The sequence below is a fragment of the Anneissia japonica genome, unplaced genomic scaffold (assembly GCF_011630105.1).
Source record: "Anneissia japonica isolate Jap-2015-1 unplaced genomic scaffold, ASM1163010v1 scaffold343_len330904_cov94, whole genome shotgun sequence".
In the NCBI taxonomy this organism is placed as follows: Eukaryota; Metazoa; Echinodermata; class Crinoidea; order Comatulida; family Comatulidae; genus Anneissia; species Anneissia japonica.
Genome location: NW_022749212.1, coordinates 10,007 through 24,639, shown reverse-complemented (window position 1 = coordinate 24,639; position 14,633 = coordinate 10,007). Strand labels below are relative to the sequence as shown.

At 33.3% G+C, this 14,633-nt stretch overlaps 1 long non-coding RNA gene across 1 annotated transcript; it reads right to left on the bottom strand.

Moving 5' to 3' along the window:
• Positions 1-237: 237 nt before the first annotated feature.
• On the bottom strand, positions 238-11,068 carry LOC117121030. Its single transcript, XR_004447464.1, has 3 exons — positions 10,964-11,068; positions 10,447-10,575; positions 238-248 (listed from the first exon to the last, which is right to left on the bottom strand). It is a non-coding gene; the product is annotated as an uncharacterized LOC117121030 (long non-coding RNA).
• Between the last annotated feature and the right edge of the window lie 3,565 nt (positions 11,069-14,633).

Sequence of the window (14,633 nt, the reverse complement as noted above, 5' to 3'; positions counted from 1 at the left end):
GTGATGATACAGGAATATTAAAAGATTCTGTTTTTTTTTTTTTTTTTTTTTTTTTTTTTTTTTTTCTACAAAAAATTTTTTTTATTTCAACAAACAACAACAGCAAAATTTAATTCGTCACTTACAGGAGGGATATACTCTGATAATGCATGTTTCTTTAGGCAATAATATATAATAATATATACAAAATTTACCTTTCGCATCATTTCTTTTAACGTTTTAAGTGTGTTGCCAATCTGTAAGCACACCTGTAATTAATTCAGAAGCGTGACATTTAAATAATAATTGTATCAAATTGTATAGCGGATGTATTTGCATAATTAATAACTGTACATTAACTGCAGCTATACTCATAATATGCATTTTATCAATATTATTTACAAAGGTTACAAACATGTTGGTTATATCGATTATATAGTTTTACTCTGAGTGGGCATATATGATTGGGTAACATATTTTTATATTTTAAATATACCTGCAGACTTGAGGATATTTCCCGTACGATTAAAATCGTAACGGTACTGGGTTTGGTCTACAGGAGCTCGTGTTTCGTACAGGTCATTCCATTCATAGAAAAAGCCTTTAATGGTGAAAGCGTACCTGTCATTAGCTATAGTAACCTAGGTCAATTCATAACACCGGCTGTATAAAATTTATTATAAGATTGAAAATGTTAATCTTATTATTGCAGTAGTGATACACTATGTACACGGTTTAGTTATTGTTATTTATTCGTTAACGTTACCATATCAATATAAACATTTAATGTATTGTTTAAGTATGAATTACTATGTCCATGTTATCTATTAAAATTGTATATTTAAATAATATAGTAATAGGCACTGATAGCCGAGGTCTAGCCTAGACCAGTCCTAAAAAAATGAATATGTGAGTGTATAAAACTATGAAAAATATGAAGAAAAAAAAAACGCAAAATTGTGAAAGAATAAAGGAAGAAGGAAGAATAGGAAAGAGATTTGGAGCGGCTGAAATATTTTCCGAAAATATACAATAGTAGTCAATATGCTATTATTGCATTACGTTTTTGTAAACAATTTTGGGCACTAATCGTCAGAGGTCTCGGTGCCATAGCCTACACTTTTCATAATTCGAAATTGAATCGGACCTTAAGTGATTTCCAAAATCTCTTTATATGAAATAAAGAATAATTAACGTTTAGAAAACAAACTAAAACAAATGTCTTACCTGGAAGTACGTGTAAATGTACAATATGAATGTAAATGTACAATTTGTTAGATATCTTGACAAGTCGACATAGTAAAAATGTTATGTTGTCATGGCGAGATAGGTTATAATCTATCTCGCCATGACAAGATACAATTTGTATTATGTCGACTTGTCAAGATAATCTATCTCGCCATGACAACATACAACTTTTATTATGTCGACTTGTCAAGATAATCTATCTCTCCATGACAACATACAATTTTTACTATGTCGACTTGTCAAGATAATCTATCTCGCCATGACAACATACAATTTTTACTATGTCGACTTGTCAAGATAATCTATCTCGCCATGACAACATACAATTTTTAATATGTCGACTTGTCAAGATAATCTATCTCGCCATGACAACATACAATTTTTATTATGTCGACGTGTCAAGATAACCTATCTTGCCATGACAACATACAACTTATATTATGTCGACTTGTCAAGATAATCTATCTCGCCATGACAACAATAAATATGTATTATGTCGACTTGTTAAAATAATCTATCTCGCCATGACAACATACAATTTTTACTATGTCGACTTGTCAAGATAATCTATCTCGCCATGTCGACATGATATGTATATTATGTCGACTTGACAACATAAATTATCTTGACAAGTCGTCAAGTCGAATGGCACTTAGGTGCTTCCGTAATAATCATCAGCTGCTCTAGCAGGCTCTTCTAATGAGTTTATCTATACGCTCATCCAAGTGAGTACGAATATTAGGATGTATACAAGATTTAAACTCTTCAAGCTTTGTTAGTGTAACAAAGGTTTGTGCATCTTTAGAATCACACCACCTATTAAATAATTCCTCCTTTGTCCTGGCAAACTCTGCATGAGTCTGTCCCACATTTATTCGGAAGTTCCGAAATCTTTGGCGATATGCCTCAGGAACGAGTTTGTAGACATTAAGGATGGACTTTTTTACTAATCTATAGTCAGCAATTTGGCTGACAGAAAGGGCAGAGTAAACGTCCCTTGCCTTCCCAAAAAGTACACTCCGCAAAAGGAGTGTCAGTTTATCTTCTGGCCAATTCATACTTTGGGAGATTTTTTTTTTCAAAATTAAGGTAAAATTTATCAACATCATCCTTCTTAAAAGGAGATACAAGGCGGAGATTTTTGTTAACATCAAATTTAGGAGTATGTACATCAGTTTTAGCCTGAGATTTTAGCTCTAATTCTTTGTCAAATTCATTATGAAGCTTTTCTTCCTCTAGCTCGAGCCAAATCTTTTTTTTCTTTCTTTGTCTAGCTCTAAATAATTTTTTCCTTCTCCATCTCTAGTTCCATTTTGAATTTTAATTCCAATTCTTTAAGTTGCCAATAGCTAGCATTAACTGGTGCAATAAGTCCTAGAGCATTTTCTTCAAAAATATCCTCATCAACTAAGTGCTCGATAATAGTCGCCCGAAACTCCTGCTTCTGCTTAGCATAAGTATTTGCAAACTCAATGTGTTTTGCTTTATATCTAAAAGTTCTACCCTCTTACACTTTTCTAAAACATCTAAGGAGTGCGAAGCAACAAATTGTTCCAAAACAAAGGCCATAGTATTCCTATGTTATTAATCAAAAATTACAAATCACAAAATACAAATTAAAAATTAAAGTTGTGATCGTTTAACTTAATTTCCCGGATGACCCCCCCCCCATGTCTGTTGCATGCAGAGCACAAACAGAGAATAGGAACTACAATAGCTTAGTATTATCAGGACATTACAGTACATGGAATGATCTCGAACTACTAAGGCGTGCTATCCTAACGCGCGGTACCGACAGTCAAGCGAAAAAGATGAAAATATCACACACCAACGTCAGAAAATTTCTCTTAGAATTCAAAACAGTCGTTTTTTTTTAAACTCTTTTGGGTTTTTTGTTTTTTTTTACAAATATACAGCAACTTAATACATAACGACTGGTTTAAAAGCAGTTTACATATGTTTTAGAAGCGTTTATTAGGCCGACCAGCCCTCCTTAAACTAACGTTAGAATACCACACTTTCGGCGGTAAAGAACAATTAAAACCTCATAAAAAAGGCAACTAATTCGTTTACCCATAATTGAATCATAGGACACCAGTGTTAAACAATCAGTACTTTTCCTTGATAATGTGTTAATCCAATTAATATAGTAACGTAACGTTAGTTTATCGAGGGCGGGTTGAGCTAATATGTGTCAAACTCTAAAGTGAGATTTAACTAAGCAAACAATTATAAGTCATTTTTTTGTAAGTAGGCCTATGTGTACTGGCATTGTGCCAAATTACTTACTTTTCTAGACTATATTATCAAAAGCCACAATTGATCGTCATTGCGGTTTCGATGTAGTAAAAGATTAATATTTGACTTACAAATGCCCTAAGTCTTTTGAGCGAGCAACTGTGGCTATCAGAGATACTCTCCCATTACTGAACCTATATTTTGCGTCGGACTCGCGCAAAATCCGGTGATCGTCGGTAAACCCGGAAGTAGACCTTGGCCTAGCTATGTCGTCATACTCGTGTTTGTATTGAGCTATCCTCCTAACTGCATATTAAGCCTGGAGGCGTACATTTTTATTATTAAAACGTAAATAATTTAATTAATATTTTATTATTATTAAGCCTAAGCCCTTATCTTAGTTGGCCTGCTCAAGTAAGGTTGTCTCATCTGTCACATGTATTCTTCTTATTTTTTATTTGTTGTGATAGCAATTTAGTGATGATGCATACAGTTGAAATTGAGCCCAATCAACCACAATAAGTTTTTAGCTTATATAAATCACCTACGGATAATTGTTTTTTTTAAAAATCTGCTTCAGGTTAAAGTCAGAAAATGAAGACCAGTAAATTTTCTAAGGAAGCTGAAAATGGGCAGAGATGAAAGAGTGAGAGTTTGACTCTACAGCTCATCATTTTTATTCCATAATTGTGCTGCTTTCTCGTCACCTTCTCAATCAAAATAAGATTAGATGTAATTTATAATAAATTGTAATGATTCTTCAACCTTTAAAAACTTAATCAAAACCCAGACTGTCATATGTTTTATCATTTCCACTGCAAAGTTATGTTTTCTTGCCTGATCCAAATTAAATTAGTTCTTTTCATTCCGATTTACTTTTCTTTCATTTTTTAGTTTATTTAATCCACTCGTGAAACCAGTGCTGCGTCACTGAAAGTGCTGTTAAGAAAAAGACCGAATTATTAATAAATATAACTGGTTTAGAAAATATAATGTATTGTTTGTTTCTTTGTTTTATTGTTTTTTACCACACACACATAAAATATAAATTAATCAACGATCAATTGTAACTCTTTTCCTTGCATTTCATTCATGTTTGGTGTTGGACGAAGTGCCACAGTATATTTTTTATTTAACATCGAGGGCTGCACCTAATATTCTTTTAGAACTAGAGAACATACATGGTGTACCGCAAGCATTTATTTTTTTTCCTTGTTAATTGTTACATCATAAATTCAATAAATAACAATAAAATGGCGTACAGGAGAGGAGTACAATACTACAGCAACATAAACTACCACCTCCCTGCATAAAAACACCATCCCACATATACTGAAGGCCTACTGTCACAAGTATGTTTAACAGTGAACACAGGCATAAGGGCCTAATACAATTTTATTTTTTTAAATAATATTTTGGATACTTGATTAACAGTCCTAGCGAGTTATATCTGCCAACAGTATTACGATAACCACAGAGAGGTGCGCAACTCTAGGCTAAACGGAAAAACATTCGCAACAAACGTCCATGCTAGGTCGCCTGTAAGGCCCGGAGCTTCCTAACAATACTAGGCAATATAGGGCTAGGCTATACCTGATCGTGACTGACAGGCGTACACGTTACGTTCACCGTCCTTGTACAGTATCTAGGCCCGAATCCATATCAAATTGTTGATAGTTAAAATATTGATACTCTAGATTTGCTGTTTGATTGGTATTTTAAAATAGAATATAGACCGTTAACCATCGAGCATATTTGCAAAATATTAAACAATCGTTGCGATGGAAGCCTAGGCCTAATCCTCACTTATTGTTTCTGTATTAGGTGGTGTAATTTAATTGGTATAAAAATAGAGAAAATATTTTCTCTATGGTATAATCATGGTATGATACGACGTCGATCATAACGAGAACACAATAGCGAGCATGCGCAAAGCAATTGTAATTAGTTGTAAATTGTTTATCAGTTGATTATGATAAGAACGGCGGTACCGCGGGTTATAACCTTTGATGTTCGGTTCGATAGGTTTCCATGTAATTTCACTGTTCCCTGGTATATACAATATGTACATTTATTAATAAAAACATAGATACATTATTAGAAAAGAGAACAAAATGATGGTGGTAAAACACAATTAAATACTTTAAGATGCTCGAAAACTTACAGAATTAGCTGAGCTCACGGCTAAGTAAGTTGGATTAAGTACTGGTGTCCGAAACCCGCGGCAAGGTCTATAGATAAACTTAATGAACTACGGCAGACAGACAGACTTGTAATAAAGTTGATGATAACTTTTTAGAACTTTTGGACTAACTAAATTGTACCCCATTTATACATTTATGAACAGGATATGTGGGGAAATTATTATGACATCACCACATAACTTTATGATGAATTTACTAACTTTAAGATGAATTTGAGAATGACATCATATTCTTAAGGATGAAGTTGTAGATGACATCATTACGCAATTCAGATTCAACAGTCCCTTAACCTTATTTGGAATATTACCCAACAGGTGATTCGGCACACTTAGAGAGTGTCCCCGTCCCTTAAATAGGGGTTGGCTGTAGTGTTAAAAAATATACTGTTCCTCGTTTCACGGAAAACTATCCACTTAATAGGGTTGACCTTTGAATAGGGGTGTCCAAAAGGAGGGGTTCTACTGTATTCATAAAAATATACATCACTTTATAAAGGTATATTAAGATTCTAATAAAAAAAATAATAATTAGTAGGCTTAATAATGCGGATTAACAGTACTGTAATAGTAGTAGAAAAATTTTTTAAATGAATGATAATAGTATTAAAATAAAATTAGATATAATAATAATACTAATTAATAATAATAATAATAATAATAATAATAATAATAATAATAATAATAATAATAATAATAATAATAATAATAATAATAATAACAAGATATGATATATAATAGTAATATAAAATAATTGTGGTATCATTTAGGTAATTCTGTACCATTGAGTAATTATTGGAGTAATTTTGTCGGACTGCCCAGACTGTAGCCTCGCCCCGTAGTTAAGCTATTGTTAAATTAGGCCGTGTTCTAGTCCATGCTATGGGTTGAGGGATAAAGCTTTAATATTTTTGGTGACAGTTACTGTATGTAGGCCTAGGGCTTAATCACTAATATTAATAACTTTTGCCTGTTTTCAGAAGATGTTGGTCACTCAGTCTCAGCAGGTCTCTCAGTAAAGTGACAGTTGCGGAAATAGAAAACTGCCTGACTTTCAAAGGTGAATAAATTGTTTTTTTTAGATTTTAAGTTTAGGGGCCTACTGTACTGTAGGTTCTGATTATGAATCATACTCCAAATAGACACACTGTACTGTACTTATTACGACCATGATGGAGGCTATCTAATAAAATATAATGTGTATGTAATAGGCCTATAATCGATATCACTGTAACACCGTAATGTACTGTCTGCAAAACATTTAATTTGAAGCTGTTTTGAAAACTAAAAAAAAAAAGAAACAGGATTGGAACTGATAATTCACTTGATAGATGAAAAACTGCTAGGCTAGTCTATTATCTTAGCTACAGTACATTACTTATATCGTACTTTTATTTTAATAACTTTGATTTTGAAGGGAATTAACAGATTTTAAATTTGAGTACGAATGTTTTATATACTGTACATTTACTACTAATTCATTCTTTTCCTAAAGACACAGACAGCAAAATCACCTTAAGGCCTGTTTATACTTCAACGATAACGATAACGATAACGATAAAAAAAAAACAAACTAAAAAGCGATTGTTCATATAGAAAATAAAAGAAATAAGAGAATTGTTTACACTATGACGATTCGATAACGATTTATCGTATATACGATAACAAAATATCTTAACAAATCAAATCAGATGATGTGATAATCATAGAAAAACGATAAAATCATTGCTAATACTACGATTTTAATGGATATAGCATGAATAGAATAATATGTTTCGATATTGATTATCAAAATTAAGACAATTTAAACAAAAATAGCATTTTACATACCGGTATTTAATTAACAGAAAGACAATCTTCCCCTGCCCCTGATTTTTTTTTTTATTTTGACCTGTATAGTGTGAGTTTTCAATCACTTTTTTTTCGAAATGCCAAGGACTATGAAATGCATTTTCGAAATGCAGAGGACTATGAAATGCATATTTCGCTCAGCTCTGTTGTAAAGAATTTATTTATTTTGTATTTTTCAGCCATTGTGGAACTCCGGAAAAAAATTAATGCTAACAAGCCATTGTGATTCAATATTTCGAACTTGATTTAATCAATTGCAGAATTAATACTATCTTAAATTTTAGTAAGATTATTCATTTACCTTGTCATCAGAGAAGAAAGTGCATGGTTATGGAGAGATGCTGCTTCAATACACAAAGAATGTTGGTTTATATGCACGCCTGACGCAAACGATTCTTAAATATGGTTCTATATTGTAAACTCTAGTATCGCTTTAATATAATAACCTTATAATTATTGACAAAAATGCTGATATAAACAGGACTGTAAGCGTAACAGTAAAGACTTACGCCAAATGATATGTGAAGGGGTATGTCCCTACCCTATGAAGAACAGCTGATATTTTTAATTGAAGAAATTATGGTTTGTATATCTTAAACTCAGTATACAGGAGTCAATTCAAGCCATTGTTATTTTACAAGAAGGAGCTGGGACTAATTGAAGACAAGATAGAACTGGGACCAGCAGCTGAAGACAAGTCCAAACTGGGAACAGCTAAAGACCATTTGGAACTTGGACCAGTTGAACAGTTGTGAAAAACACAATACAGTACCCAACTAATTTTAGTGGCCTCTCTTACATTTAATTCCTATTCAGCCCTGAAAAAAAAAACAGATATAGCCCAGAATGGGCCCATAAATTATTTTTGGATAAAACCCACGTGGGTCCCAAATAAAACCATTATGCAAACCTAAGGGGCCCAAATATACCCTTTAACGGGCCCATGAACTTTATGGTACCCTTATGGATTTTGGGTGCACAAGCAGCTCATTCCCGTATGGGCCAATTTATAGTAGCCCCTTACATTTCAATCCTCAAAAAACCAAGATATAGCACATAAAGACCCCATGAATTAATTTGGTAAAACCCATGTGGGTCCCAAATGAAACCATAATGCAAACTTAAGGGGCCCAAATATATTCTTTAAAGGGCACTTAAATTTATTGGACCCATATGGATTTAGGGTGCACAGGCAGCTCTTTCCCATATAGGCCAATTTATAGGGTCCCCTTACATTTCAAACCCTTAAAAACCCAGATAGAGCCCACAATGGCCCCATGAATTAACATGTACAAACCCATATGGGTCCCAAATGAAACCGCAATTCAAACCTCATGGGACCCAAATATATCTTTTAAAGGGCCCACATTGCATTTGGGCCAAACTTTATGGGAACCTTAAAGATTTAGGGTGCAAGGCAGCTTGATCCCATATAGGCCAAACTGTAGGGGGCCCACATTTTGGTCCATGCATTTTCTATATGGGGCCCATGTTTGCTTGCTACCGGGGATGGCTATAAATAACAAGTACATGATTTTTTTTTATAAATTTTTACGTCACGAACTCTATTAAAGGTCGATCTGATTATCTCTCGTGGCTTTTTAACACAGTTACTCTATTAGGAATCATTCCATTAAGTAACCAATCTTTGATTCAGGATAAATGATTGTTTCTTGTTGGCTCTGTTCTTGATGAGTGCTCTTATTTATCCCCTCACCATAACATGATTAAAAAAAAAACAAAAACAAAAAAACGGTGAAAATTACTGATAACTGATAACTGATTTTCCTTGTCCTTATTTTCCTACCGTACACCTAGGCATATGTTATTTTAATTAGACTATAAGTGTTGTTTTTTCGTCACTTCAATATATATATATTTTTAATAAAATCTATGCTTAAACATTCACCTTCCGAAGAATGTTATATCTTTTTTTGTGTATTAAGTTTCGGCCATTCCTCTCGCCTTCATCAGCTTTACTGAGTGCACAAGATTGGCTGTTGCAAGTTGTATACTGTACAATATAAACAATACTATTGTGAGGTAGACCAAATAAAAACAAATTAGGCCTACTGTGTTGGCCCTGTCTCTTATACACATCTAGATGTGTATAAGAGACAGGGCTATTACGTGTCTATTTATGTCTTATCTAAAATTATTTAATTTTTTGCACCGTAATTTAGCTTACACTTATGCATGGAGGGAGCACTTAAAATGTACAATATTCATTTCACTACGGTACCCGACAAACCCCGAACTTTGGCATGCATTACATAAATAGTTTCATCTTGCTGTACTCCAACATCACTGGCGCATGGTAACAACCAACTGCCAGACCATTTCCGGTCACACATTTCTCTCTATAACGCAGCACCCCCTAGTTCCGTGTCCTCTGGGTATACAGTAATAATATTGAGAAGCGTCGCTTTCATTTTAGGTTTTAGAAAGGCGCTTATTTAAACAACCATTAAATTTAACATTTGGTATAATTTAGCTTAATTTCTTCAGTACTTTTAAAGCCCTTTCGCTCAGAAATTTATAGGCCAGTTTATAGAGAATAATTATGATTCTAAATAGCTTAACTTTACACAAAATTGTCCGATTAATGTCATTGAGCCCTCATTATAAAGTTAATAATGTGCTCTATTTATTAACATTAAAAAAAACATTTTGATGGAGTACGAGTTTACTAGCCCTTTTGTGGTCACATATTTAAAAGTTTGAAAAATGAATTTATGTAACTACAGACATCACGGAGTTCTTATAAACAAATAAAGGTACGATAAACTTTATAAAATTGCAACTATATTACTGCCTTATATACGTAGGACCTACATTAACAAATTTACCTATGAGTTTCCTATTGCAGATTATCTGCTAATTTATTTTTACTTACTTATTTATTTTGAAATGTAGAATATAATGCTTACAATAATTACTCCAATGGCTTGGGATGCTCCGGCAATCAAAGGCCATTCCATGTGGTTATAGCCCAGGACAGCTATACAGTCTCCTTTACAAAACCCAAGATTTAAAAATCCAGCCGCAAGATCAATAACCTTGGAGAATGAGAATTCATAGTTTCATAAGAACGAGTAACTAGTCAGTTTTACGTTGGCAGCGAAAGTGAGGGTGATGATGCCCCCCACCCCCGGCTTGACGATATTTTCTTTATCTTATTATATTTTGCTGTAGTTACGACAAGTGTGAATAATTTTAATTAGTTTTTTTATAATTTTTCCAGAGATAGTTATCTGAGGTATTGACGTTGGACAGAACTGCAACTGAAAAGGATTTATATCCAGTTGCTTCCATTCTGAGTGGACTGAGAGGAAAATTTACCAGGGATCCAGAAAAAAATAGAATCTGGGTATGGGCCATACTATATTATACTAAACTAAGATTATTAAAGACTACTGCATATCTGGAAATTGTGAGTTTGCTTACCTTACTTTTATACTCTGTAAAGGTGATTCGTTCATTGTCATCGACAAACACGTGCATTTCTCTGTCAGGATGTTTCTCTACACTTTCCTGGAGCAGCTCATGCATCGTCAATCCAATAAATGACTGGTTGCTAGGTGTATGGACGTAACTCTTGTTTCGAGCCAATGCCATTTCAAAATTCGTCTACAAAGCCCCCGTGTAAATGCAAGTGCAGTTGGTAACTCCTCACTCATACAATCCATAGGTCGAATTGCGTGTGCTACTATTCCTAAAGAGAGTGCCAATAAACAGTCCCGCCCTCTATCATAACGATATAACGGCAGCCGATAAGGTTCGGACAAAACAGATGGATTAACAAAATGTTACTGACATTGTTATGCTAAGGAGTTTAACTAATCATTATACCTTAACGCACACGGTACCTCAATACAGTGAACTGATATGTACATTTATATTAATAATAATAACATTAATATTAATAATAACAATAATAATAATAATAATAATAATAATAATAATATAAATAATATTAATAATAATAACACTAATAATAATAATAATAATAATAATAAAAATAATAATAATAATAATAATAATAATAATAGAATGGAATCAAGTTTATATACAAAAAATATGCTGTTGTTGTACCAATAAACATATTTGCAAGAAATCCTGAGCTTTTTAAACTGTCATCGACACTCATTAACACCATTGTCCACTGATCTGTCAGTCAATTTTCCTTTAAGGTGCACACATTTCTCCTGTGAGATGGCCAATTATACTGTATCATTGTTAAATAAAGTAATGAGGCAGATGTTTGTGTTGATAGCAGTCAATGAGCCAATCTAGAACTTTCCTAATTAAATCCATGACTCTGCATTCTATATGTGGAAATGCTTGACACATCCACAATTAAGCGGCCTTTATGAAGTACGAGCAGAAATGGTATTTGTCATCTGCACCACACTGTCTGCAAAGTACTTTTTTCTTGATTAATGTAGGGCAGCATGTAATTAGCATATGGCTCATACATTTCTGTAAAGAAGCTCCCTCTCAGCTATGGAGAATGACGATCTCCATTCAACATCAGACGACTCGCTACCTGAGTATCTGTAACTGGAAGAACATGACATTCAAGACCATTGACCATACCTAACAACTTCTTTGATGACCAATTTTTTAGTCTCTCTCTAGTAAAAACTTCTTTGATGACCAATTTTTTAGTCTCTCTCTAGTAAAAGAATCTCTATTTAAAGGTGGCTATAATTGGAATTTCAAACAAAATACTGTGTCCATCGGTCTTGTCTTGATGCCTATAAATTCTGAATTGACCATTTTCACTATTGAGGGACCTTGTCTCATCTCACTGTTTAGATTTCTATAAATTCCCTTTAGTGAATTAACTTATATGCAAATCATTGGTCTTCAAATATCCATTGTTGTACAATGATATATGTACTTCTGAAATCAATATCCAAAAACTCTTTGGCAACTAACTTAAGCCTCAAATGTTTAGGGCCTTGCTCTGCCAATATATGCTTCCCTCCTTTTTAGCAGGGAGAAGTTGCGTCAAACATGATGTTCAACTCACTTCAAGGTGTTGTTGGAAGACCTTAACGAACTTCAAAACAAAGTGCATCTCTATTTTCAGATTTCCCATAGCATGTGTTTAGCAATTTCCTGTTCAATCCGAGAAGCAGATTATAGCTGGTCTGCTATTGTTTTCCAGTTTAATTATTTCACTGGCATATCTATCCATTGTTAGATGTTCAAAGGCGTCAGAAGCAGTCCGGCTGGTTTGGTTTTGGCCGGACCAATAATTTACAACTCCATATCGTTTGTAAGCCAATTGGCCTACATTCTCTGACGCAAACTCTTTTTTTTTCTTTTTTTTCTTTTTTTAATAAAATTATAAATGACCTGACTTCAAGCAACAAACAAACCAGCCAACTTCGTCTAAATATAGTAGTACCCACCCTAAGCTGTCTTGATTATAGTTTGCTGAAACCTAGATGTTCTCTTGGAGACGATAGCGGTCCCCTTAAAGTTGCTGAAAAACGCAGCAACTTGTCGAAATTTACCACGTGTTTGGGAAAGGAGGCGTGGGGTGTGGGGAAAAGACGACCTTATATAGAACAAATTTGAAATTATTTCATTTTTACTGTAGTTAAGTATCAATAACTTAGGCCTATTTATCATGATTTGATTCAGCACGCAAATAATAATCTTTCGGCCCCAAAAGCTAGACTCAGAAATACCGGGATTGTGTCCGGCGGGGGATAGTTTAGATTTAGTTAACTAGAATATTTAATTAGTTCTAGTAAAATATTTCACTTGCTTCAGCAATCTTGATTTAGGCCCCGAAACCTAAAAAATACCAGTGGTTGTGTGCGGTGGGGAATAATTTCTCCTCAAAAACTATCTTAGTCCTTATTGTTTTTATTTTTATTTTTATTTATTTATTTTATTTTATTTTTTTAAAGAATTAATTATCTTATTAATTAAGAGCGTTACATGTTAAAAAGCTTTGCTTCAATTTAATTTTTTACATCTCATTTTCATATATTCATTTATTATTTTAGACATACTTTTAATTTTCTAGTCCATACATGTGACTATGAATATAATATGTAATAAATCGAAATCGAAACTAAACGATTACATTTTTAATGTATATTAAAACGGCTGTTTTTCATCATCTACTAATTAATGATTCAGTAAAGACCTACCACAAACATAGCATGTTGATAAAATTCTAAATGCTCATCCAGAGCATGACAAACTATTCATTTTCTAATTGATTGTAAAAGATAATGTAATATACCGTACCTTGTGCAACATTCATTTCATTGCATATTATACATCCATAGTCCTCAATAGGCGGTCCACTAAGCAAATTAATTGGGCCCGTAAGGAAAAACAAAATAATGAAAAAATATAATTATTTAAAACATAATATAAAAATTTCGATAAATACATTTTCAATAAATACAGAAAAATTCATTCCTTGGGTAGTGTGCACGGGGTGGTTTGAATTTAGCAAGATGATATACAGTAGGCCATAAATAGAATAAATTGCGCCAAAAATTAATCACTGGGTACCGTACTTTTCGTGGTCCTGTTCTAAACTCTGTAAACAAAACTATTAGAAAAACTCCCGAGATTGGTATAATTTTAGCTGTTCTAATTTTTTTTTATAGCAGCCCAGTGGAAGTAAAGACATTAGCATCACCCCGACATTTGTGCCGCCAAGTTCCATCTCTGTAAAGTGTTTTGTTCATTGAGATTCGTTAATAACATTTTTACTTTATAGAGAATAAGAAGCTGCTTTTCAATAGACAGTGCTCTTAATAATATAATATAATAACTTTATTGTTTCTCTTTTGTAACAGAGGCACAATCGCTGAAGAGAGGTGCTACAATAATTCACAATATAAGAGTAATAACATGTACATTTATCTTGCTATAGACATTTCTTACTTAACTAATACACTGTCTAATTAATTCTTTATCAGTATTTTGAATTTTCACTTAACTAATAATGAAAAGAAATTATAATACGCATCCCAAGAAATGAAATACACACCACCGCGCTCGACACCGTTCACGCCATTGCCAGGAATTCCTGACGATGCGTGACCAATGCCGAAACTCGACAGTGCACATTCCA